Source organism: Crassostrea angulata, chromosome 3 (assembly GCF_025612915.1).
Source record: "Crassostrea angulata isolate pt1a10 chromosome 3, ASM2561291v2, whole genome shotgun sequence".
NCBI lineage: Eukaryota > Metazoa > Mollusca > Bivalvia > Ostreida > Ostreidae > Magallana > Magallana angulata.
Genome location: NC_069113.1, coordinates 56,566,307 through 56,592,558, shown reverse-complemented (window position 1 = coordinate 56,592,558; position 26,252 = coordinate 56,566,307). Strand labels below are relative to the sequence as shown.

General features: G+C 33.2%; 1 long non-coding RNA gene across 1 annotated transcript; it reads right to left on the bottom strand.

The window, feature by feature from the left end:
• Window positions 1-1,182: 1,182 nt before the first annotated feature.
• Window positions 1,183-4,220, bottom strand: LOC128176725 (uncharacterized). Its single transcript, XR_008242803.1, has 2 exons — window positions 3,738-4,220; window positions 1,183-1,481 (listed from the first exon to the last, which is right to left on the bottom strand). It is a non-coding gene; the product is annotated as an uncharacterized LOC128176725 (long non-coding RNA).
• Window positions 4,221-26,252: the final 22,032 nt, after the last annotated feature.

Here is a 26,252-nt window from a genome sequence, read left to right as displayed (position 1 = left end):
TCATAGCCGCAAGTTTCACAATTTATTTCTGCTTCTCATGTACTTAAAATTAGGGGCCTTAATATTGCTTACCAATTCCAACGAGACATCCCTCTAACTATTGGTAATCATTAAAATTCATTTCATGAATCTACGCAACAATGATAAACCTTCAAGTACAGTCACTCTCAATTTTACAAAAATATTGACGGTACTTTATCCGAAACTGTTCCTTGTATCTTTAACTTAGTACACTAACATTTTTATGAAAAGACGGTTTGTCTTAGAATAAGAAAGCTAATGCAATTCTGAGAAAAAGAATACCACATATTGCCAATTCCATTGAGGTATAATAAAAATATGGCCATTTAAGTGAACCCACCATTTCCAATTTCCTTTAGTAAACACAGATTTACAGGGTTCTCCATAGTAAAACATCTTTATCTGACCTTTTAGAGGTCAACTTTTGTTCAACCACCTTTAAAAAGAAACCCTATTCAATACAACATATGCCTACATGATATAATCATGATAAAAGCTTCACATCACTTAGAAATACCCTTACATGTATACCGCCCACCCCCCAATCTTTTGATTTTCATAAAAAGTCATGGTTTGAAATGTTTTACCTAATTTTATGAAACATGTGGCAATTTCCTTGAGTCATTTCTCACACATATTTGAAAACAATCATCAATGATTCTAAAATGTGATCTTTATTTGTTTATTGTATGATTTGTACCATTTTAATTAACAAATAGACAGCTGTCCTGCGTGTGATTTCTTGTTTTCATGAAAAAAGTAAGCTAACAATCATATTTAGTGAATATCTAATCTATTCTGATTTCTAGTCTTCTTCTAACCATGCTAAAACAGTAAGTTACAACCTACAAGTTAGACATCTGCCTTAAATTAGAATTAAATTCAAACACACCCAGGTAGCTGGAGACAGAGTTGATTTCAATGAAAAATGTTCAAATTTGACATGTTTTTCTACTTTTTATGCATATATACCTTAGAAAGGTAGAAATAGGTTGTTTCTTGTTCATTTCAAAAGTAATTATCATAGCAGATGTTATTTCAAAGTCAAATGTACATTTACATATCCTACATGTAATCTTAATGCAGACAATTAAATAGAGGGGGGGGGTTCAATTATGTAAACACATCTAAATATCTTTATGAAATAAAAAATAAAGGAAACATAATTGTATACTTTTATTGAAAAACAAATTTTCACAGCAATTATGAATTTCTTTAAACAGCCTTAATTTTGTTTTCATAATTTCTTATCAAACACAAACCACAACATGGCATGATGCTTTCTTCAAGTTCCATTATTGTTCATGCATTATCGGATTTAATTTGAATTACCAGTAAATAGTCTGTAGAACACAAGGAATATGCATGTGGATAGAGGTGACAGGTTAATCTCAGGAGCTGACCCACAAGAATCAACAGGTACCGGTAAAAGCCATGTGGTAACAAGAGTCTGTTTTGAGCTGAAATAAATAAAAAAAATAATTAGCTGTGTTTACATACATGTACTAGTAATAGCTGTGTTTACATTAACATATGCATAGTCTTTCTGTAAAAAATACACTGACCATGCAGTGTAATAAGTATGACATATCCCAATACATGACATAACATTTAGGCAGTACAAGATCAAAAATTTGCATATCAAGTCATAATATAATATTAAAAAATTTTCATAGGTATAAACACTTATCAAATTGAGAAAGAGAGAGAGTTTGAGAGAGAGAGAGTTTATTACCATACTTGTAGTGCAACAGTCAATATTTCAATTCGTAAATTACAAACGAATATTACCCACCGAACAGCGTCAAAGTACATGTACTGGTATTAGCTTCTGGTATACCATTTTTTATCAATTCTACTGTGTATTTTTTGTTTGCAAATAAATTTAGCGAGGGTTTTTGTTTATTTTCTTATAAATTACATGTTTTAAAAACAATACTACGTGTAATAAGCATAAAACATGTATGAGTAAACTTAATGAAGAATTTTTAATAGATATTTTTCAAAGAATGTGGTACATTACATGTATGTCAATCTTTATAAAACTAGCGTATATTTCGTGCGCCATAAATTGCAAGTTTTTTGTAAATATCATTTACTTGCATGATAGGTATATATGGTCTAACCAAAATTTTCTTCATAAAGCTACAGCTGTATGTACCACATATATGTTTTGTCACAAGTATACATTTTAAAAAAAAATACCCAAATTCCAACAGTTTAAATAAACTCAACTCATTCTCTGATAAGTTCATTGTGTTTTGTGCGTGCATATCTTGTTTGTCTGCTGCAACAGCAGCCAATCAGCGGTAAGCTGAATCCACAAAAAGAAAGTTTGTGTTTTAGGAGTGGGTAAATTGTTTATGCGACACTGTCAAGAAAACCACACCAAATAATAACAAGAAACATAAATATTCACTTAAATGTATTGTGTTGTAAAGTAAAGGTTTTTAACACTTATTGCATCTTGCAAAACATGTGATGACCTTAATCATCTGTCATATATCTGATATACATGTATATGTAAAAGATGGGAGAAATAACGACGGAACAAAGTGGGATTCGAACCTGGCCCTCTGAATCTCTAGTCAAGTGCTCTACCAACTGAGCTACATGTATCTGGCACCGGTATTCAAACCAGTCTGACCGTCACATTCCTCCCCCCTTAAATGATCTTCACCCTTGAAGATCACCCCTTGCAGGAGTTAACCTGTTAGTTCCAGGGGTTGGTCACAACACCAATATTGTAACAGGATGGGAGAAATAATGAAGGACCAAACCGGGATTTGAACCTGGGCCCCCTGAATCTCTAGTCAGGTGCTCTACCAACTGAGCTATCTGGCACTGGTATTCAAACCGGTCTGATCGTCACATATATAAAGAATTATTTTAAACAATGTTGTTCAATAAAAATTAACACTCGCAACCTTCAGTTTTTGTCTGTAATTAATCAATATTGGCGTGCGATCAGTTCTCACTGAGTACCATTTCTCACCAGTGCATTGTTACGTCATTTTATCAGCACATGAAATTATATACGAAAATATGATGTAACAGTGCACCAGCTAGAAATGGTCCTCGGCGAGAACTGCTCGCACGCCAGTACTGCCAGTAGTCAGATTAAAAAAAGAGAATAAAAAATTACATTTAAAACATTAACAAGGACAATTTAAGTACACATCATAACTGCTAAACAAGAAAAATTATGTGAACTGGTAGAATGGTAGGCATAGTTCTAACTTGTAAACTACATGTACAAGTACATGTACCGGGTACCCGTTGGTCTGCTAAACCTCTCTAATGATACAATGATCGGCATCTTAAAGATATTAAAGTCATGTTTTAACTCTGAAGTCTGAAGTATACAATTTTATTTACTTGAAGTTATGTCTACAGGGTATTCATGACTACATTTGGAGTCTTCTGTACAAGAATATATGATATGTTTCTAATTAGACCCTGCTTTGAATTTTGAGTTGAAAATTCACAATCTGTTATTTTTTTAAATAAATAAATTCAGTTACCCTTTCCAGTCCCCCATAAACCTCGAGCGAGTCTAAACATTCATGAAACATGTAAAAATTACACGTAAGTAAACAAACACCCACACCATAACAAAAACATTTAACAGTGTGCACGTACTTACATGTACATCTATACTATATACTAAATTTTAACCAGTTAACAAGAACCTTTAAAAGGAGTAAAAGCCTCACCTTCTTCAGTAACATCCACATAAATCACACACTTTAATGTCCATCTTTTCTCCTTTATCACTCGTTGCTTATCAACGGCTGATCGTCGACAGAAGTGTGGCTGTCAGAATTTCCTCGTAAACGATTCACACGAGAAAAATATCCTCCTTAAACAAATATGTAGTATTGTTCCCTGTACATGTTCATATGTTTCACAGTAAATTGAAAATGCATGTGTACACCGAAAGAATACACAACTTCTCTTCTGCATTACGGCTCTCTCTTTTCTACAATGCCGTTCGTTACTGTTTACATTCGGCGCGCGCGCGCGGGGGTCACAAACAGGGGCGCCCCGACAAATAGTTGCACATAGAACGTTTAAATAATGTGTGTTCATTGAATTCATAAATGATATAGATGAAAAAAATGAAATTGAACCACAACAATTTATCTAAGACGCAACACAACGTAATGCAGTAAATGCCTGGGCCTTAATGTGGCATTTGTTCGCTTGTGTGTCTATGTAGACATATTAACTCGTTCATGTACGATTCTTACATATTTGTTTTATGAAATTTGAAAAAAAATATAGGACAGAACTTGTTTAATTTGATACCAAATGACATTATTTAATATATTAACAATAACTAAATTAATTTTTTTTCATAAAATGATAACGATTTTTGCTATCAGAAAAATACGTGTATGAGCTGCTGACCCCTAATTATAGGGGCCAGCCCTTTTTTCTTAATTTTAAATGAAAGCTCTCGTTATTCTAAACAACTTTTGTTCTATATGTATTAACAAAATATTTTTAGTTTAAAGTTTATAATACAAAAAGCAACAAAATTTCAGCCCCGAAAAAATCTTAAACTTTGGCGACAAATAGCTCAAAAACTAACAAAGAAATTACCAAAATTTTCATGCCAGCAAAATTATAAAATGTTACCGACAATTTCGCCAAATTTTATGCATCTATCATCTGTAGTTCCCGAGATCAACTCTGGACAAAAGACCCCCCAATTTTCAATTAAAGGGCAATAACTCATAACCGGAAGTGAATTTTAAAAATTTGAAAAAAACGTCTAGAGATATTAATATCATCTACATACCCTGAAAGTTTCATAGGAATCAGACAAAAAATGTTCGAGAAATCTCGTGCACAAAATTTGCGGGGAAAAAAAAAAAATAATAATAAGAAACAGTAGAATAACAGAAGGGTTTTCCGTTGAAAAACGGAAAACCCTAATAATAAGAATAAGAAAAGTGAAAAAGAAACAATAGAATAATAGAAGGGTCTTCCGCTGAAGACGGAAGACCCTAATAACTAGAGCAAAGCTCGTTGCAAAGCAACGAGTGGGTCTTCCGTTAATGTCAAGAGTAAAGCTTGATGTTCCTGCAAGAAGCAGAGTGTTTAAATCAATAACAAGAGCAACTTAAAGTAAAAGATAAAAATAAATACGAATGATACTAGGTACGAATTAACAAAAACCTTAACGATTCTAAGAACGACTTAACAAAAAAGTAATTCCGAAGGTGTCAAAGTACTTTACAAAATTCGAATTATTTTTGGTACGAGTTTGAACTTTACGCTATTTTGAAACCAAAAACGCAGAATTAAAACTTCTGAAAAATCAGTTTTTAAACCCCGATATCTGTTATGCATCGTCCGATTTAAAAACGGATTTTAGTTTTGTACTCATCATGAAAATTACCGTAGGTTACATATGTTTAATTTTTAATATTGAAAAACAATGAAAAACTAAAACAAGAGGCAAATGGGCCACATCGCTCACCTGAGGAACAATAGGTATGATAAAATCAGCTTAATGGGGTCACAATGCAAACTACCTGGACAATGTACAATAATACATGTAGATCCTGTATAAATAAAATCCATTTTCCCCCCTAAATATTCTTATGTTTATAATCATTAGTTTCTTTTCTAAAAGGATGACTTTATATTCATTTTATAGTCATATCGCATGTTGAGTATTGCAGTTCTCAAAAAGATCCTTAACAATAGTTTATATATGGGATATAAACCTACATCAAACTCTGAACCTTCTTGTGAGGCCAAAGAACTGTGCTGGGGACCAAAGTCTTAACAATTATAAAGAATCATCTGGCTGATTAGTTTCTGAGAAGAAGATTTTTAAATATTTACTCTATATATTCCTATGTTAAACTTTGACCCCCCCCCCCCCACCCACCCATTGTGGCCCAAACCTATCCCCGGGGTCATGATTTTCACAACTTTGTATCTACACTACCTGAGGATGCTTCCACATACATGTAAGTTTCAGCTTTCCTGGCTGATTAGTTTCTGAGAAAACGATTTTTAAAGATTTTCTCTATATATTCCTATGTAAAAATCCATTCCCCCATTGTGACCCCACCATACCACCTGGGACTATGATTTGAACAAACTTGAATCTACACTACCTGAGGATGCTTCCACTTTAATTTGAGCTTTTCTGGCCTAATAGTTTTTAAGAAGAAGATTTTCAAAGATTTTCTCTATATATTCCCATGTAAAACTTGATCCCCCTCTTGTGGCCCCTCCCTACCCCCGGGGACCATGATTTGAACAAACTTGAATCTACACTACCTGATGATGCCTCCACACAAGTTTAAGCTTTTCAGGCCGAATATTTTTTGAGGAGAAGATTTTTGAAAAATACCAACAAATTTTCAATAATTCTCAATTACCTCCCCTTTAAAGAGGGTGTGGCCGTTCATTTAAACAAACTTGAATCCCCTTCACCTAGTGGTGGTGCTTAGTGCCAAATTTGGTTGAAATCTGCCCAGTGGTTCTTGAGAAGAAGATGAAAATATGAAAAGTTTACAACAACGACAACGACAAATTGTGATCAGAAAAGCTCACTTGAGCCTTTGGCTCAGGTGAGCTAAAAACAAAATAAAGGAAACATAATTGCATACTTTTATTGACAAACAATTTTTCACAGCTAACAATTGTAAATTACTTTAAACAGCCATAATTTTGTTTGTTATAATTTCTTATCAAGCACAAACCACAACAAGGCATGATGCTTTCTTAAAGTTCCATTACAGTAACTGTTCATGAATTATCCGATTTAATTTGAATTACTGGTAAATAGTCTGTAGAACACATTAAGGAATATGCATGTAGGTAGAGGTGACAGGTTAACCTCAAGAGCTGAAAAGAATCAACAGGTTAAAACCATGTGGCCACCAATAGCTGAAATTAAAACAATAAATAAGCTGTGTTAATACATGTACCGGTACTAATAATAGCTGTGTTTACATTAACATATGCATAGTATTTCTGAAAAAAAAAATACACTGACCATGCAGTGTAATTAGTATGACATATCCCGATACGTGACATTAGATGGCACAGGACAGTTTTTTTGATACATTTCATTGTAGCCTGGGGACGTGTGTCTTCGGAACCCTGTAACTAGTATTTCGCATTTTACTTCTGAATCTCATGTACCTAACATATGGGGCCTACATATTGAATATCAATTTCAACAAGAGACATCCCTCTCACTAATGATAATCATTAAAAATCATTTCATGAATTTTAGCAACACTCATAAGCCTTCAAGTACAGCAACTCTCAATTTTACAATAATATTGACGGGTACTTTATCCGAAACTGTCCCTTGCTACCTTTAACTTACACTAACATTCTCTGAAAAGTCATCTTGTCTTAAACTTACAAAGCTTATGCTATTCTGAGAAAAAGTATACCTCATTTTGCCAATTCCATTAAGGATTAAGAAAAATATGGCCATTTAAGTGAACCCAGCATTTCCACTTTCTTCTATTTAACACATATTCATAGGGCTCTCCATAAATAAAGCATCTTTACCTAATCTTATAGAGGTCAACTGTTGTTCAACCTCCCTAAATAAGAAACCTTATTCAAAACTACATACATATACATGATATTATCATGACAAAAGCATCACATCACTTAGAAATACCCTTACATGTATACCCTCCCCCTGTTTTTTGATTTTCCTAAGAAGCATTAGTTTGAACACTTTAACCTAATATCATGAAACTTGTGGCAATTCCCTTGAGTCATTTCTCACACATATTTGAAAACAATCATCACTGATATTGAAAATTGATCTTTTCTTGATAAATGGATGAAATGTAACATTTTTTTCACAAAAAGACATGCCGCCATACATGTGATTTCTTGTTTTCATGAAACAGTAAGCTCATAATCATATTTAGTGAATATCTTATTTATTCTGGTTTCTAGTCTCCTTTTAACTTTGCTAAAATAGTAAGACCTACAAGTGTGATGTCTGCTCTTAATTAAAATGAAATTCAAACACAACCGGGTACCTGGGGACGGATGAGAATTCCATGATAAATGTTCAAATTTTACATGTTTTCCTACATTTTTGATGCATATATACAATAAAAGGGTAAAAATTTGTTGTTTCTTGATCATTTCGAGAGTAATTATTATAGCAGATGTTATTTCAAGGTCAAATGTACATTTACATATCCAACATGTAATGGTAATGGAGACAATTGGAAAGAGGGGGTAGCTTTTTGAATTCTGTAAATATATCTAAAATATCACTTTTGGATAGGAAGGAGCATTAACTTGAGTTTTTTGACATATTGTATACTTTGATAACTGCATTTGTCTACATGTGAATTTTATTTGAAAGAAAAATATGCTGTTTTAAAAAAATTGAGTTATATAAGTCAGGTTGCTTAATGTTATTTCATGAAATCAGACAGCAAAATTGCTGCAAATTTATGATTCAAATAATTCAATTGATCAAAACTCTTTTACTGTGCAGTATTAATTCTTATCTCGGTAATTAACTTAAGCCTATTAATTGTCATCAGGATAGGAAATACCTACTTTCGAAGCCAATTTACTCTAGTGGTGGTCATTCTACACATTTAAAAGGGATTTACTTCCCTTGTATATGATAGCTAATAAATCATGTAATGACATATATAACCAACAAAATCATCCATTTTCCCAAAATAGACTACTTTTGGTACAAAATCCACTCAAAATTACAGTTAAATGAGAAATCTGAAAATACCATGTAGTCTTGAAACTTACACAAACATTCTCTGAAAAGTCATCTTGTCTTAAACTTACAAAGCTTATGCTATTCTGAGAAAAAGTATACCTCATTTTGCCAATTCCAAAGGATTAAGAAAAATATGGCCATTTAAGTGAACCCAGCATTTCCATTTCTTCTATTTAACACAGATTTATAGGTCTCTCCATAAATAAAGCATCTTTACCTAATCTTATAGAGGTCAACTGTTGTTCAACCTTCCTAAATAAGAAACCTTATTCAAAACTACATACATATACATGATATTATCATGACAAAAGCATCACATCACTTAGAAATACCCTTACATGTATACCCTCCCCCTATTTTTTGATTTTCCTATTAAGAAGCAATATTTTGAACACTTTAAGGTAACTCCGTACCTATAAAATCATGGGTTCAAAGTTAAAAACATAACTTTTTTTTAACTTAGTGGACTTGAATTTCATCAAAAAATCAATAAAATATATATGTATCCATACTATTTAAGATGTAAGGTAATAAAAACCAAAGGCTGAAATTATCATCTGAAAATCACACTTTTTTTGTTTAAAAATTAAATATAAGTGGATGGATACTTGTTTGTATATTTAAATTTTATTGCTTACTTTGCCAGAAAACTAAAATTAATTTTAAAAAAAGAAAAAAATGTTTACATTAGAAAAATTATAGCATTTAGATATATCACTCAGAGAAAAGTAGAAAATAGTTATTTCCCTTTGTCATTATTGAATTATGTGGAATACAAGGATGAAAAACGCTTATTAAATATCTCCAAGTAAACAATGATTTGAGTTTTTGATGTGCACCTATCATAACATAGAAATTACAAATCTACTTGCAAGAATTTTAATGAATTTATGGTTTATGTAAAATGTATGACGTCACAGGAGGGTGGATTTACTTTAAGCAAATATTATGAAATTCAAATGCTTCTATTCTGATCAATTGAATTTTTAAGCAGCGTGAAATTAAAACCATCACAATTGAAACTTTAGTAAAAATCATGAAATTTTAACACGGTGGAATTAAAACGACTTACAGTATTTCATCCACACAGCCTCAAAGTATAATTTTCTGCTATACCATTTTTTTAAAATGAATTCTACTGGGGTTTTTTTTTGCAAATAAATTTAGCGAGGATTTTTTTCTCTTTTCTTATTAATGACAGGTTTTAAAAACAATATTATGTTTAGTATGTATAAAATTCCATAAACAATTTTACAATGCTTTGGATTTTAGTTGCACAATGAAAAAATGAGGGATTGCACGATAATACATGCTCATTTTGAAATTTAAAGCATTGTTGATTTCTTTTCCTAGATAGAGATATGCACAAAATGATGTTGCTCTGTGATGCTTTTCCAAGATTAAAAGCATGAGAGAGAGAGAGAGAGAGAGAGAGAGAGAGAGAGAGAGAGAGAGAGAGAGAGAGAGATCTGAGGCACATGTAGTAAAAATTATTACATACATTTGTCTTACTGTAAAAATCGTTTACAATGTAGATGTGTTCTGCATGTAAAGTTTACCTAAAATGAATCAATAAAATTCAATATATATAAAAGATAAACTAATCTCAAAGAATTTACAATGTTCTGTGAAATAATCAAATCTTGAGAAGAATGTTTTATAGATATCAGGGAACATTAACCTAAAATCTGATCTTAAAGTTCTTTTCATCTTGCACTCTGTTTTACATGCTCTTTCACAGGCGATAATCATATATAACGGCGAGCCAGACAAAAGTTCTAATTTTAAATAGACTGAATATTTACCATGTCAAATATATTTATTTAATTAAGCACAAGCCTGTCTGAGTTCTTTAATTCATTAATTAAGTGGAGGTGATATGGTAAAGATCTGCTATATTCAAATATTTAGGGTAAAGTTATCATCATGCAAACATGCACTCTAATTACAACATTCTACTCTTGTGTGCCTTTGGACCCCCACCCCTTTTAATTGCACTGTTTTACAGTGTGTGATGTGTTGTTCAATACAAAATAAGACATACATATACATAATAATAAATAGAAATTCAAAAGAGTAGTGTGCAAAACATACATGTGAAAATACATTGGACAGAAAATATCCCGAGATTTCTCAGACTTAAATGCCCGCTTTTATATTGTTACGCACGTCAAAAGCGGACCCCGTCAAAAGCGGAGGTTAGAGTCAGAGGAATGTCGGATTAGATTGAAAAGTCCACAAACACTTTGAAAAGAAAAAGTCAATACGACATATCCTGTATTGAAAGATACCTTTATAATCTGTCATACGTTAGTTGAGCTGAAATTTCCACTTATCGCGGTCTTGCAGGCCATTCTTCTTACACACCTCTATCAGCTGTTGTTCGCGGTCAAAACATGACATGGCGACTTGACATGGGGAATCGTACGATAATTATTTCGATTAAAACTGATAAGACTAATAAAAACTAACAACATAATTATCGATCGAAGTAAGGAAATTGTTTCGATAAACACTCTGATTAACTATATAAAAAACGAGTTCAGTTTTATGACCTGTACGAAATCTTTTCAGCGGGAGTTACTTTCAGTGGGAAGTTTGCACTATTTTTTAAACCAATAACGAGGAATCAACATTTCCGGAAAAATCAATATTTAAACCCCGATATCTCTGCAATGCAGTATCCGATTTTAAAACGAATTGAAGTTTTGTATTTAGCTTTGCAAACTATACAATATGCATATAATTTTATGTTTTTTATAAAGTTTTATGATCAGTACGAATTGTTACAGTAGAAGTTACTTTCAGTGTGAATTTTGTACTATTTTTGAAACCAAGAACGCGGCATCAAAATTTCCGGGAAAATCAGTTTTTAAACCCCGATATCTCTGTAATGCATCATCCGAATTTTAAATGGTTTTCAGCATTAGATTCAGCTTACAAAGTTCTACCAAATACATATACGTTTTTTGTTTGATCAAAAAATTCAATTTTTCAAAAAATTTGATTCGCTTCCAGTTTCGACCGGAAGTGACAGATTTTTATTATATAGCTTCATTACAAAGGTAAATCGACCAAATCATAAGCAATGAAAATTTCAAGCCTCTATCTTAAAGCGTTTTTGAGAAAAGTCCCGGACAAAATGACTTTTTTAAAATTTTAAAAATGACGTAACGTCAAAACGGAAGTGACGTTGTCTTTAAAACTTTAACATCTTTGAGGGACGATAACTTGCTCAAATCTCTGGAAGTTTCATTGAAATCGGTTGAAAACTTTTTGAGTTATGAAGCAAAAAAGGAGTCAGAAAAAAAAGAAAAAGTATAATAATAATAAAAAGAAACCGAAGAAAAACAAAAGGGTCTTCCGTTGGAAAACGGAAGACCCTAATAATAAGAACTAGATTCGATCTCGTTGCGAGCAACGAGTGGGTCTTCCGTCCAATTTTTGAATAGATAAGATTCAACTTATCAATTCAAAGATAAAATCGTAGATCTAAGCGAAAAAAAGAGAAAAAAATTTTGCGGCACTCGAGGCTTGAACCCGGGTCGCCTGGGCCATGTCCACGACTATAACGACTGAGCTACTCGGACTCCGCTTCAGAACTTTGACGCTTAATTTCTCGAGAATGCCTTGATCGATTTTAAAACTAATTACATATTCTTAATCAGTAAAAGGGTCACTATAGGGTGTAAAAATTTCAAATAAAAATATTAAAAAATAAAAAAGTCGAAAAATTCAATTTTTCAAATTTCCTTCTGGTGACGACCGGAAGTGACGGCGGACATTCTCTTGACCCAGGTACATTAGAAAAACGGTAGATCTATCATCTCTGAAATTATCAGCCCTCTATCTTTACTCGTTTTTGAGAAACTCGACAGACAAAATTGACTTTTTAAAATCGTAAACGGACGATAACTTCTGACCGGAAGTGTTTTTTCAAAAATGAAAAAAAATATATCAGCTTCAGATAAAAACACGTTTATATTGAAAATTTGAGCAAAATCGACCCAGCCATCTCCGAGAAATCGTCTGCACAAAATCGGTAAGAAAAAAAAAGAATAATAACTAGATTCGATCTCGTTGCGAGCAACGAGTGGGTCTTCCGTGCGATTTTTGAATAGATTTGATCAAACTTATCAATTCAAAGATAAAAAAGTACATCGAAGCGAAAAATAGTAAAAAAAAATTTGCGGCACTCCAGGCTTGAACCCGGGTCGCTTTCGCCATGTCCACGACTCTATCGACTGAGCTACTCGGACTCTCGCTTCAGAACTTTGACGCTCAATTTCTCGAGAATGCCTTGATCGATTTTAAAACAAATTGCATATTCTGAATCAGTAAAAGGGTCACTATAAGGTGTAAAAATTTCGAAAAAAAATATTAAAAAATAAAAAAGTCGAAAAATTCAATTTTTCAAATTTCCTTCCGGTGACGACCGGAAGTAACGGCGGACGTTCTCTTGACCCAGGTACATTAGAAAAACGGTAGATCTGTCATCTCTGAAATTTTCAGCCTTTTATCTTTACTCGTTTTTGAGAAACCCGACAGACAAAATTGACTTTTTAAAATCGTAAACGGACGATAACTTCTGACCGGAAGTGTTTTTTCAAAAATTAAAAAAAATGTATCAGCTTTAGATAAAAACACGTTAATATTGAAAATTTGAGCGAAATCGACTCAGCCATCTTCGAGAAATCGTCTGCACAAAATCGGTAAGAAAAAAAAAGAATAATAAGAAAAGTGAAAAAGAAACAATAGAATAATAGAAGGGTCTTCCGCTGAAGACGGAAGACCCTAATAATAACTAGATTCGATCTCGTTGCAAGCAACGAGTGGGTCTTCCGTCCAATTTTTGAATAGATAAGATTAAACTTATCAATTCAAAGAGAAAATCATAGATTTAAGCGAAAAAAAGAGAAAAAATTTTTGCGGCACTCGAGGCTTGAACCCGGGTCGCCTGGGCCATGTCCACGACTATAACGACTGAGCTACTCGGACTCTCGCTTCAGAACTTTGACGCTTAATTTCTCGAGAATGCCTTGATCGATTTTAAAACAAATTACATATTCTGAATCAGTGAAAAGGTCACTATAAGATGTAAAAATTTCAAAAAGAAATATTAAAAAAATAAAAAAGTCGAAAAATTCAATTTTTCAAAATGTCTTCCGGTGACGACCGGAAGTGACGGCGGACCTTCTCTTGACCGAGGTACATTAGAAAAACGGTAGATCTATCATCCCTGAAAATTTCAGCCCTATATCTTCGCTCGTTTTTGAGAAACCCGACAGACAAAATTGACTTTTTAAAATCGTAAACGGACGATAACTTCTGACCGGAAGTGTTTTTTCAAAAATGAAAAAAAATGTATCAGCTTTAGATAAAAACACGTTTATATTTAAAATATGAGCGAAATCGACCCAGCCATCTCCGAGAAATCGTCTGCACAAAATCGGTAAGAAAAAAAAAGAATAATAAGAAGAAAAGTGAAAAAGAAACAATAGAATAATAGAAGGGTCTTCCGCTGAAGACGGAAGACCCTAATAACAACTAGATTCGATCTCGTTGCGAGCAACGAGTGGGTCTTCCGTCCAATTTTTGAAAAGATAAGATTAAACTTATCAATTCAAAGATAAAATCGTAGATCTAAGCGAAAAAAAGAGAAAAAAATTTTGCGGCACTCGAGGCTTGAACCCGGGTCGCCTGGGCCATGTCCACGACTATAACGACTGAGCTACTCGGACTCCGCTTCAGAACTTTGACGCTTAATTTCTCGAGAATGCCTTGATCGATTTTAAAACTAATTACATATTCTTAATCAGTAAAAGGGTCACTATAAGGTGTAAAAATTTCAAAGAAAAATATTGAAAAATAAAAAAGTCGAAAAATTCAATTTTTCAAATTTCCTTCCGGTGACGACCGGAAGTAACGGCGGACATTCTCTTGACCGAGGTACATTAGAAAAACGGTAGATCTATCATTTTTAAAAATTTCAGCCTTTTATCTTTATTCGTTTTTGAGAAACACGACAGACAAAATCGACTTTTTAAAATCGTAAACGGACGATAACTTCTGACCGGAAGTGTTTTTTCAAAAAATAAAAATTATATATCAGGTTTAGATAAAAACACGTTTATATTAAAAATTTAAGCGAAATCGACCCAGCCATCTCCGAGAAATCGTCTGCACAAAATCGGTAAGAAAAAAAAAGAATAATAATAATAATAATAATAATAACAATAAGAAAAGTGAAAAAGAAACAATAGAATAATAGAAGGGTCTTCCGCTGAAGACGGAAGACCCTAATAAGAAAAGTGAAAAAGAAACAATAGAATAATAGAAGGGTCTTCCGCTGAAGACGGAAGACCCTAATAAGAAAAGTGAAAAAGAAACAATAGAATAATAGAAGGGTCTTCCGCTGAAGACGGAAGACCCTAATAAGAAACAGTAGAATAACAGAAGGGTTTTCCGTTGAAAAACGGAAAACCCTAATAAGAAACAGTAGAATAACAGAAGGGTTTTCCGTTGAAAAACGGAAAACCCTAACTAGACACGATCTCGTTGCGAACAACGAGGAGGTCTTCCGTCTGATTTTAGAAATTGAGATTTATGTTCGATCTTGATTTTGCTATTTAACAGCTATACTTGATTTAAAACAGGAAAAGAGGAATAAACATTTTAAGTGCCTGATACTATTTTGTTTCAGGTTTAAGAGTTTTGTTCAACAAGTGTTTAGAAATTCGTCACCGTTCTTGAGATATCTCAGAAAAAATATTTTAGGGGCCGGACCTTATCTCCTTATTGGGGCCGCTGAACAAAAATTGTAAGGTTGCATGTTTTTAGGTACATTATTTTGAGCATCTTTTCTTTTATACTGCATTTCAAAATATTTTTCCGTTTTGAGATATAGGTGGTCAAAGTTTTGGACTTCTGACCCCTAAAAATCCCTGATTACGTAACACATGAGAAAAATCATTATAATGTTAGGCTACACAACTGTTAGATAAATATATTTGCTTCTATAATCTATTACGAAATACCCCTCTATAATCTATATATATATAAACATATTTGCTTCTATAATTTATTACAAAATGTCCCTCAGGAAAGAACTATAGTAAAAAGACTTTAGAGCCCTCTAGGTCCCTAATATTAGGGGCCAGCCCCTTTTTCTTGGTATCAAATGAAAGGTCATTTAATTATAAAGACATTTTGTTCAACAAGTGTTCAGAAATTCGTTACTTTTCTTGAGATATCTGAGAAAGAATGTTTTAGGGGCCGGTCCCTTATCTCCTTATTGGGGCCGCTGAACCAAATTTTTTAGGTTGCATGGTGTTAAGTACATCATTTTGAGCGTCTTTTCTTTTATACTGCATTTCAAAATATTTTTCCGTTTTGAGATATAGGTGGTCAAATTTTTGGACTTCTGACCCCTAAAAATCCCTAATTACGTAACATATGACACAATCGTTATACTGCTTGGCTTCATATCTGTAAGATAAACATATTTGCTTCTATAATTTATTACAAAATATCCCTCGGTAAAGAGTTATGGGTAAAAGACTTTAGAGCCCTCTAGGTCCCTAATTTGAGGGGCCAGCCCCTTTTTTCTGATATCAGCAGAAAGGTCTTGTAAATATATAAACTTTTTTTACATTACATGTTTTAGCAAAATATTTTCCAGAAAAGAGATAAAGAGAGAAAAGCACAAAAATTCACGACGCTTTTTTAATGTCAATTTTCGAGCCATAGCGAGCTTTGGCGCCAGTAGTGCTTAACATTTAAAACAACAATCATGCAAAACTTCAATCTTTCCTTTACCTACCGTAAAAATTTGAGCTTAATATCTCTTATAGTTTAGGAGAACAACAGAAGACAAAATACCCATATAAAAATTAGAAAAATCTCAATATCTCAACAACGGATGTGACGTCATCAATACAAAAAATTTCCAATCAAGTTCAGACCACTATCTATCACATCCTAAAATTTGATTGAGATCGGCCGAGCCGTTTCTGAGAAATCGCGTGCACAAAAAAAGGAAGAAAAAAAATAATAATAACTAGATTCGATCTCGTTGCGAGCAACGAGTGGGTCTTCCGTCCAATTTTTGAATAGATAAGATTAAACCTATCAATTCAAAGATAAAATCGTAGATCTAAGCGAAAAAAAGAGAAAAAAATTTTGCGGCACTCGAGGCTTGAACCCGGGTCGCCTGGGCCATGTCCACGACTATAACGACTGAGTTACTCGGACTCTCGCTTCAGGACTTTGACGCTTAATTTCTCGAGAATGCCTTGGTCGATTTAAAAACAAATTACATATTATGAATCAGTAAAAGGGTCACTATAAGATGTATAAGTTTCAAAAAAAAATATTAAAAAATAAAAAAGTCGAAAAATTCAATTTTTCAAATTTCCTTCCAATGACGACCGGAAGTGACGGCGGAAATTTTCTTGAGTGTGTTGCACCAGAAAAACAGTAGATCTATCGTCTCTGAAAATGTCAGCCCTATATCTTTACTCATTTTTGAGAAACGTCGCAGACAAAATTCGCTTTTAAAAATCGTTTATCGACGATAACTTCCGAACGGAAGTGAATTTTCGAATATTGAAAAAAACCTATAAACTTCAGATACAAAGGCGTTAGTGTTGAAAATTTGGATGAAATCGATGGAGCCATCTCCAAGAAATCGTCTGCACAAAATCAGCTTGAAAAAAAAGAATAATAACAACTAGACACGATCTCGTTGCGAGCAACGAGGAGGTCTTCCGATCGATTTTTAGAATGAAATAAGACTTCATCGACTTTGATTTTCGACAACAAAACATGTTATGGAAAAAGGAGTGAAGTACTAATGTTTCATTGTATCGCTTTTTATAAGTTCTCCTGCTTTTTTAAATACTTGCATTTCTTTCAATTAAACTAATCTAGCTTTAATAACCTTTCACAAAATGGATCTCATTAAAGGGTTATAGATAAAAGATTTTAGAGCTCTTTGATCCCCTAGTTTAAGGGGTCAGTCCCTTTTTCTTGAATTCAAATGAAAGGACATTGAATTCTGGACACATTTTGTCAACAAGAAATTCGTTACCGTTCTAGAGATATATGAGAAAGAAGATTTTAGGGGCCGATCCCTTATCTCATAATAGGGGCAGTTTAACGAAATTTTGACGGTTGCATATTGTTAAGAACATCATTTTGAACAACTTTTCTTTTTTACTGCATTTCAAAATATTTTTCCTTTCTGAGATATGGGTGATCGAAATTTTGGACTTTTGGCCCCTAAAAACCCTTAATTACGTAACACATAACAAAATCATTACAATGCTTGGATACATAACTGTGCGATAAACATATTTGCTTCTATAACATTTCACAAAATATCTCTCAGTAAAGGGCTACAGATTAAAGACTTTAGAGCCCTTTGGTCCCCTAATTTGAGGGGCCAGCCCCTTTTTCTTGATATTAAATAAAAGGTCATTTAATTCTGAACACATTTTGTTTAACAAGTGTTTAGAAATTCGTTACCGCTTTGGAGATATATGAACAAGTAGGTTTTAGGGGCCGGTCCCTTATCTCCTTTTAGGGGCCGTTTAACGAAATTTTGACGGTTGCATATTGTTAAGAACATCATTTTGAACAACTTTTCTTCTGTATTGCATTTCAAAATATTTTTCCTTTCTGAGATATAGGTGATCAAATTTTTGGACTTTTGACCCCTAAAAACCCCTAATTACGTAACATATGAGAAAATCGTTATACTGCATGGCTTCATAACTGTAAGATAAAAATATTTGCTTCTATAATTTATTACAAAATATCCATCAGTAAAGAGTTATGGGTAAAAGACTTTGGAGCCTTCTAGGTCCCTAATTTGAGGGGCCAGCCCCTTTTTCTTGATATCAGCAGAAAGGTCTTGTAAATATAAACTTTTTTTACATTACATGTTTTAACAAAATATTTTTCAGAAAAGAGATAAAGAGAGAAAAGCACAAAAATTCACGACGCTTTTTTAATGTCAATTTTCGAGCCATAGCGAGCTTTGGCGCCAGTAGTGCTAAACATACAAAACAACAATCATGCAAAACTTCAATCTTTCCTTTACCTACCGTAAAAATCTGAGCTTAATATCTCTTATAGGTTAGGAGAACAACAGAAGACAAAATACCCATATAAAAATTAGAAAAATCTCAATATATCAAAAACGGATGTGACGTCATCAATACCAAAAATTTCCAATCAAGTTCAGACCACTATCTATCACATCTCAAAATTTGATTGAAATCGGCCGAGCCGTTTCTGAGAAATCGCGTGCACAAAAAAAGGCAGAAAAATAATAATAATAATAGGGAAAAAGAAACAAAGCAATAACAAGAAGGTCTTCCGTTGGAAACGGAAGACCTTAACTAGATTCGATCTCGTTGCGAGCAACGAGTGGGTCTTCCGTCCGATTTTTGAATAGATTAGATTAAACTTATCAATTCAAAGATAAAAACGTAGATCTAAGCGAAAAAAAGAGAAAAAAAAATTTGCGGCACTTGGGGCTTGAACCCGGGTCGCCTGGGCCATGTCCACGACTAAATCGACTGGGCTACTCAGACTCTCGCTTCAGGACTTTGACGCTTAATTCCTCGAGAATGCCTTGATCGATTTTAAAACAAATTACATATTCTGAATCAGGGCAAGGGTGACTATAAGGTGTAAAAATTTCAAAGAAAAATATTAAAAAATAAAAAAGTCGAAAAATTCAATTTTTCATAATTCCTTCCGGAGAAGACTGGAAGTGACGGCGGACATTTTTTAGACAATAGTGCACCAGAAAAACATTAAATCTATCATCTCTTAAAATTTCAGCTCTATATCTTCAGTCGTTTTTGAGAAACGTGGCAGACAAATTTGACTTTAAAAAAATTGTTTAATGACGATAACTTCCGACTGGAAGTGAATTTTAAAAAACTGTTCCATCGGTACAAACTTCAGATGACAAGGCATCATCCCTAAAAATTTGACTGAAATCGAGCAAGCGATCTCCGAGAAATCGCCTGCACAAAATCGGTAAGAAGAAAAAAAAAAGAATAAGAATAATAAGAAAAGTGAAAAAGAAACAATAGAATAATAGAAGGGTCTTCCGCTGAAAACGGAAGACCCTAACTAGACATGATCTCGTTGCGAGCAACGAGGAGGTCTTCCGTGCGATTTTTTGAAGGTTATATGACCTTGACTTTGACATTTGACCCTTTATCTCCTTATCGGGGCAACAAAAAAAAAATTATGGTTGAATTTTGTTAGGAACATCATTCTTAGCATTTTATTCTATATTGATTTTCATACTTTTTAAAATATTTGTTCTGTTTGAGGTATGTTATCAACGTTTTGTACTTCTGGCCCCTTAAAACCCATTAAAAACCCCTTAATACGGAACACATGATAAAATAATTATAATATATTGTTAAATAAATGTGAGATGAACATTATTGCTTCCTAAACATATTACAAAATAATTTTCAGCAGAGTGCTATAGAAGAAAGACTTTAGAGCCCTTTTGGTCCCTAAATTGAAGGGCCAGCCCCTTTTTCTTGGCATCATACGAAAGTTCTTTTGATATTAAACATATTTTGTTCAACAAGTGTTTAGAAATTCTTTGCCGTTTTTGAGCTATCTGGGATATGACGTTTTAGGGGCTGACCCCTTATCTCCTTATTGGGGCCAGATAACAAATCTTTTATGATTGAATATTGTTTAAAACATTATTCTAAGCATCTTTTATTCTATATTGCTTTTCAAAATATTTGTCCTTTTTGAGATATATTCGATCGAAGTTTTGGACTTCTGGCCCCTTGAAACCCCTAATTACATAACGCATTATAAAAATGTTATAATGTATAGTTTTATTAGTGAAAGATAAACATGTTTGCTTCTTAAACTTATTACAAAATATTTCTCAGTAAAGTGCTATAGAAAAAAGACTTTAGAGCCCTTTTGGCCCCTAAATTGAAGGGCCAGCCCCTTTTTCTTGGCATCATACGAAAGTTCTTTTGATATCAAACATATTTTGTTCATCAAGTGTTTAGAAATTCTTTGCCGTTTTAGGGCTATCTGGGATATGACATTTTAGGGGCTGACCCCTAATCTCCTTATTGGGGCCAGAAAATGAAACTTTTATGATTGAATATTGTTTAAAACATCATTCTAAGCATATTTTACTCTATATTGCTTTTCAAAATATTTGTCCTTTTTGATATATATTCGATCGAAGTTTTGGACTTCTGGCCCCTTAAAACCCCTAATTACGTAACGCATAATAAAAATTTTATAATGTATAGTTTTATTAGTGAAAGATGAACATTTTTGCTTCTTAAACATATTACAAAATATTTCTCAGTAAAGTGCTATGGAAAAAAGACTTTAGAGCCCTTTTGGCCCTTAATTTGAGGGACCAGCCCCTCTTTCTTGTTATCAAACGAAAGCTCTTGTAAATATTAATTTTATTTCCTCTACATGTTATGGTAAAATATTTTCAGGAAAGGAGATAAAGAAAGAAAACACTTAAAAATTACGTTGTTTTTTCAAACTCGATTTTCGGGTCCAGGCGAGCTTCGACGCCTTTGAAGTCAGACAACCATAAATGCCTTTAAACACATCTACAATCTTTTGTCTACAATCCCTGAAAATTTAAATTCAATATCTTTTATCGTTTAGGAGGAGATAGCCGGACAAAATGACCCTCTAAAAATCACTAAAACGTCGATATCTCCCGAACGGAAATGACGTCATTAAAATAAAAAATTATATATAAGATTTTCATCAATATCTACAAGATCTAAAATTTTCACGAAAATCGGTCAAGTCGTTTTCAAGAAATCGCTTGTACAAAAAAGCGTAAGGAAAAAAAAATAAAAGGGAAAAAGAAACAAAGCAATAACAATAAGGTCTTCCGTTGGAAACGGAAGACCTTAACTAGACACGATCTCGTTGCGAGCAACGAGGAGGTCTTCTGTGCGATTTTTTGAAGGTTATATGACCTTGACTTTGATATTTGACCCTTTATCTCCTTATCGGGGCAACAATAAAAAAAAATTGATGGTTGAATTTTGATAGGAACATCATTCTCAGCATTTTATTCTATATTTGTTCTGTTTGAGGTATGTTATCAACGTTTTGTACTTCTGGCCCCTTAAAACCCATTAAAAACCCCTTAATACGGAGCACATGATAAAATAATTATAATTTATTGTTAAATAAATGTGAGATGAATATATTGCTTCCTAAACATATAACAAAATATTTTTCAGTAAAGTGCTATGGAAGAAAGACTTTAGAGCCCTTTTGGTCCCTAAATTGAAGGGCCAGCCCCTTTTTCTTGGCATCATACGAAAGTTCTTTTGATATTAAACATATTTTGTTGTACAAGTGTTTAGAAATTCTTTGCCGTTTTTGGGCTATCTGGGATAGGACGTTTGAGGGGCCGACCCCTAATCTCCTTAATGGGGCCAGATAACGAAACATTTTATGATTGAATATTGTTTAAAACATCATTCTAAGGATCTTTTATTCTATATTGCTTTTCAAAATATTTGTCCTTTTTGAGATATATTCGATCGAAGTTTTGGACTTCTGGCCCCTTGAAACCCCTAATTACGTAACGCATAATACAAATTTTATAATGTGTAGTTTTATTAGTGAAAGATAAACATTTTTGCTTCTTAAACATATTACAAAATATTTCTCAGTAAAAAGCTATGAAAGAAAGACTTTAGAGCCCTTTTGGCCCCTAAATTGAAGGGCCAGCCCCTTTTTCTTGGCATCATATGAAAGTTCTTTTGATATTAAACATATTTTGTTCAACAAGTGTTTAGAAACTCTTTGCCGTTTTAGAGCTATCTGGGATAGGACATTTTAGGGGCCGACCCCTAATCTCCTTATTGGGGCCAGATAACGAAACTTTTATGATTGAATATTGTTTAAAACATCATTCTAAGCATCTTTTATTCTATATTGCTTTTCAAAATATTTGTCCTTTTTGAGATATATTCGATCGAAGTTTTGGACTTCTGGCCCCTTAAAACCCCTAATTACGTAACGCAGAATAAAAAATTTATAATGTATAGTTTTATTAGTGAAAGATGAACATTTTTGCTTCTTTAACATATTACAAAATATTTCTCAGTAAAGGGCTATGGAAGAAAGACTTTAGAGCCCTTTTGGCCCCTAAATTGAGAGACCAGCCCCTCTTTCTTGTTATCAAACGAAAGCTCTTGTCAATATAAATTTTATTTGCTCTTTATGTTATAGTAAAATATTTTCAGGAAAGGAGATAAAGAACGAAAACCATTAAAAATTACGTCGTTTTTTCAAACTCGATTTTCGGGTCCAGGCGAGCTTCGACGCCTTTGAAGCCAGACAACCATAAATGCCTTTAAACACATCTACAATCTTTTGTCTACAATCCCTGAAAATTTAAATTCAATATCTTTTTTCGTTTAGGAGGAGATAGCAGGACAAAATGACCCTCTAAAAATCACTAAAACGTCAATATCTCCCGAACGGAAATGACGTCATTAAAATAAAAAATTAGATATAAGGGTTTTATCAATATCTACAAGATCTAAAATTTTCACGAAAATCGGTCAAGCCATTTTCAAAAAATCGCTTGTACAAAAAAGCGTAAGAAAAAAAAAATAATAAAAGGGAAAAGGAAACAAAGCAATAACAATAAGGTCTTCCGTTGGAAACGGAAGACCTTAACTAGACACGATCTCGTTGCGAGCAACGAGGAGGTCTTCCGTCTGATTTTAGAAATTGAGATTTATGTTCGATCTTGATTTTGCTATTTAACAGCTATACATGATTTAAAACAGGAAAAGAGGGTCTACATTTTAAGGGCCAGATACTATTTTGTTTCAGGTGTAAGAGCTTTGTTCAACAAGTATTTGGAAATTCGTCACCGTTCTTGAGATATCTGTGAAAAACGTTTAAGGGGTCGGTCCCTTATCTCCTAACTGGGGCCACTGAACCAATTTTTTTTTAGGTTGCATGTTGTTAAGTATATCATTTTAAGCATCTTTTTTTTATACTGCATTTCAAAATATTTTTTCCATTTTGAGATATAGGTGATCAAAGATTTGGACTTTTGACCCCTAAAAACCCCTGATTACGTAATACATTAGAAAATCATTATATTGTTAGGTTACATAAATGTAAGATAAACATATTTGCTTCTAAAATTTATTACAAATTATCCCTTGGTAAAGAGTTATGGGTAAAAGACTTAAGGGCCCTTTAGGTCCCTAATATTAGGGGCCAGCCCCTTTTTCTTGGTATCAAATGAAAGGTCATTTGATTATAAAGACATTGTGTTCAACAAGTGTTCAGAAATTCGTTACCATTCTTGAGATATCTGAGAAAGAATGTTTTAGGGGCCGGTCCCTTATCTCCTAATTGGGGCCGCTGAACCAAATTTTTTAGGTTGCATGTTATTAAGTACATCATTTTGAGCATCTTTTCTTTTATACTGCATTTCAAAATAGTTTTCCTTTTTGAAATATAGGTGATCAAAGTGTTGGACTTTTGACCCCTAAAAACCCTTAATTACGTAACAAATGAGAAAATGGTTATATTGCTTGGCTTCATAACTGTAAGATAAACATATTTGCTTCTATAATTTATTTCAAATATTCCCTCGGTAAAGAGTTATGATTAAAAGACTTTAGAGCCCTTTAGGTCCCTAATATTAGGGGCCAGTCCCTTTTTCTTGGTATCAAATGAAAGGTCATTTGATAATAAAGACATTTTGTTCAACAAGTGTTCAGAAATTCGTTACCATTCTTGAGATATCTGAGAAAGAATGTTTTAGGGGCCGGTCCCTTATCTCCTTATTGGGGCCGCTGAACCAAATTTTTTAGGTTGCATGTTGTTAAGTACATCATTTTGAGCATCTTTCCTTTTATATTGCTTTTTAAAATATTTTTCCTTTTTGAGATATAGGTGATCAAAGTTTTGGACTTTTGACCCCTAAAAACCCCTAATTACGTAACATATGAGAAAATCGTTATACTGCTTGGCTTCATAACTGTAAGATAAACATATTTGCTTCTATAATTTAGTACAAAATATCCCTTGGTAAAGAGTTATGGGTTAAAGACTTTAGAGCCTTCTAGGTCCCTAATTTGAGGGGCCAGCCCCTTTTTCTTGATATCAACAGAAAGGTCTTGTAAATATAAACTTTTTTTACATTACATGTTTTAACAAAATATTTTCCAGAAAAGAGATAAAGAGAGAAAAGCACAAAAATTCACGATGCTTTTTTAATGTCAATTTTCGAACCATAGCGAACTTTGGCGCCAGTAGTGCTAGACATACAAAACAACAATCATGCAAAACTTCAATCTTTCCTTTACCTACTGTAAAAATTTGAGCTTAATATCTCTTATCGTTTTGGAGAACTACAGAAGACAAAATACCCATATAAAAATTAGAAAAATCTCAATATCTCAACAACGGATGTGACGTCATCAATACAAAAAATTTCCAATCAAGTTCAGACCACTATCTATCACATCCTAAAATTTGATTAAAATCGGCCGAGCCGTTTCTGAGAAATCGCGTGCACAAAAAAAGGCAGAAAAATAATAATAACTAGACATGATCTCGTTGCGAGCAACGAGGAGGTCTTCCGTCTGATTTTAGAATTTGAGATATATGTTCGATCTTGATTTTGCTATTTAACAGCTAAACATGATATAGAATAGAAAAACGGGGTATACATTCTAAGGGCCAGATACTATTTTGTTTCAGGGATAAGAGCTTTGTTCAACAAGTGTTTAGAAATTCGTCACCGTTCTTGAGATATCTGAGAAAAAAAGTTTTAGGGGCCAGTCCCTTACCTCCTTATTGGAGCCACTGAACCAAATTTTAAAGGTTGCAAAGTACATCTTTTTGAGCATCTTTCCTTCTACACTGCATTTCAAATATTTTCCTTTTTGAGATATAGGTGGTCATAGTTTTTGGACTCTTGACCCCTAAAAAATCCTTATTCCATAACACATGAATAAATCATTACATTACTTGGATACAGAACTGTAAGATAAACATATTTGCTGCTATAGCCTTTCATTTAATTTCCCTCAGTAAAGAGCTACAAATGAATTTTATTAGAGCCCTTTAGTTCCTTAATTTGAGGGGCCAGCCCCTTTTTTGATATCAAATAAAAGGTCATTAAAATCTCAACACTTTTTGTTCAACAACTGTTTAGAAATTCGTTACTGTTCTTGAGATATATGGGAAAGAAGGTTTAAGGGGCTGATTCCTAAACTCCTTATAGGGGCAGTTTAACAAAATTTTGAAATTTGCATATTATTTAGTACATCATTCTGAGTATCTTTTCTTCTTTACTGCATTTCAAAATATTTTTCCTTTCTGAGATATTGGTGATCAAAGTTCTATAATGTTGGCCCCTAAATACCCCTTATTA